The following is a 2,500-nucleotide window of genomic DNA, read 5'->3' as shown; positions in this document are numbered from 1 at the left end:
AAGAGCATTTCATATGAATGTAGTATCTTCATAGAGAGCCTTTTTTCAAACGATATCTTCTTTCTTTATTTCTTCCTTTGTCTTTTTTTTTATTATTATTATTATTTTTCTTTTTTATTTATAGTAAATCCCGAGAATAGGATGAATGGAAAGAAATACCGAACAAAGGAATTTTCTTATGTGAAATACGTACTTCTTTCATACATATTCCTTATATTTTTCTTATCTCTTTTAGTGTCGCACTTTCGAATATCACGCGATTCACATTTATATTTGTATATGTCTGTTCATGTACATAGTTATAATATATATATATATATGTAAAAATGTGTATGTGTGAAAATACACACGTCTATCGGGAGGAATAATTTATTTGATTATTTCTTTATGACAAAAATAATAATGATTTGTTATTAATACATATAACTTTTATATACTTAATATATTTTATATATATATTTCTTTTTTATACTATATATATATATATATATATATATATATATTAGTATAAAAATATATAATATATATATATATATAGTATATATATATATATACTATATATATATATATATTCACTTTAGTATATATTTTAATATACTCCAAAATAGTTACTTTATTTACTTTATAATAATCTATTTATAAATATATATTTTTTAATATACTGAAATGGTATTTAATTTCATAAATCAATATATATTAAAGAATTTACTTCATAAATCAATGAAATCGTCAATTTCTTTCATTTTTTTTTGTATCCGTCCACAGTTAAGAAAAAAAGAAAAAAAAAAACAATGAAAAAAAAAAAAAAAAGAAGAAAAAGAAAAATTTATTTAGTTTAGGAATTAGAAAGAATTTGAAACAATTGTTATAATGTTTGTTTTGCCGATCCTTTTGACACTCATTTACAATTAATCATTTGCCATGATTTTATTCATGGTGGAACTTTGATCGAATCGTAAATATTGTTTATCGCTTTGGCTTTATCGTGCCGGTGGCCGTCACTAAATAAGGACATGATCTCTAATAATTGGAAGAACGTTCTAATCGATTTTATGTATCTCTAATAATAACAATAACAATCCATTATAATTATTAGAGTAAATATAATATTTTTTTATTTTTCAAGAAAAAAATAAAAACGTATATATATATATATATATATATATATATATATACAAATAAATAAACGAATAAATATATATATTTTTGTATATTATATTTATTATATTTAATTAAAAATTTTATATTTAAATAATACGAATATAGTATAAGTATATATAAAACAGATTAATAAAAGTATATATATATATATATATATATATATATATATACATGATTTTTTTTATATATATATGTATATATTATCTATATAAAATGAATTGTTAAAAAATTTATGTTTGATTGTTATGTTTATATTCAATATTTCATATATGTACTTATTACATATAAATTTCATACGTTATCTGTCACCCATTAAATAATACAAAAGGATGGTTGGCAGTCTGTTAGATTCGATTTATGTTCGATCAAAGTTTCAAAGTAATTAGAATCGTGGCAGCAATTAATTAAATATCATCGATTTCTCCTGACAAGGACAGTGAATTGAAACAAGAGAGAAATATATACATACATGCATGCATACATGCATACATATACATATATATATGTGCATAAATATGTATGTATAGAAAGAAAGAGAGAGGGAGAGGGGGGAGAGAGAGAGAGAGAGAGGGTAAATTAGATTTTACATACATATACATGTATATATATATATGTGTATGTTAATCCAAGTGTATGGGACCTGTTGCATAGCTTTTTGAATTGTATACACTGACTATAAAGAGGTATTAATATATAGATTTTTTTACTCTTTTTTTTTTTTACTTTTTACGTTTTTTTTCTTCTCATATTAAATTACCTTTGTTGCAAACTTTTAACAAATAACAGCAATTAAAAATATAAAGTATGCACATATGTATTTTATAATGTCATTGTACTTCTTTTTTTTTCTTTTTTTCTCTCTTTCTTTTTCTCTCTCTCTCTCTCTCTCTTTCTCTCTCATTATTAACTTGTATAGAGTAGTTATGTGTATAAATTTTTTAAAATTTTGTTCATAATTGCAAAATATTCTGCATATTTTCTTTTTTCGCGTTGTAAAGAGTGTCGTTTGTATATTTTAAAAAAACGTGGATGAACATTATTTTTTTTAAATCATTTTAAACATCGAAGGCCATCCAATTGTTGAAATTGAATCACTCAAGAAGATATAAGGGACATAAATTGTAATAAATTTATTTGTCTTATATCTTAACTATTGCGATGTTATTTGTAATTATTGTAAAAATATAAATGGATTTTCATAATTTTTATATTGAAATATGGTATTGGATTATTTTGATAATGACGATAACGATAATATTTTATTTCAATATAATATTAAATAATAATTAGAACTCTTTATCAAATTTTTTTTCCTTATTTGTTTTTAAAATAAAATAAG

At 21.2% G+C, this 2,500-nt stretch overlaps 1 protein-coding gene across 1 annotated transcript in view; it reads right to left on the bottom strand.

Annotated features, from left to right (window-relative positions):
• The window catches only part of LOC124955276 (growth/differentiation factor 8), a 16,776-nt gene that overhangs the window by 11,952 nt on the left and 2,324 nt on the right, over window positions 1-2,500 (bottom strand). The gene's annotated exons all lie outside the window — the stretch shown is intronic.

This window comes from Vespa velutina, chromosome 17 (genome assembly GCF_912470025.1).
Source record: "Vespa velutina chromosome 17, iVesVel2.1, whole genome shotgun sequence".
NCBI classification, from domain to species: Eukaryota; Metazoa; Arthropoda; class Insecta; order Hymenoptera; family Vespidae; genus Vespa; species Vespa velutina.
This window is presented reverse-complemented; position numbering and strand designations above follow the sequence as displayed.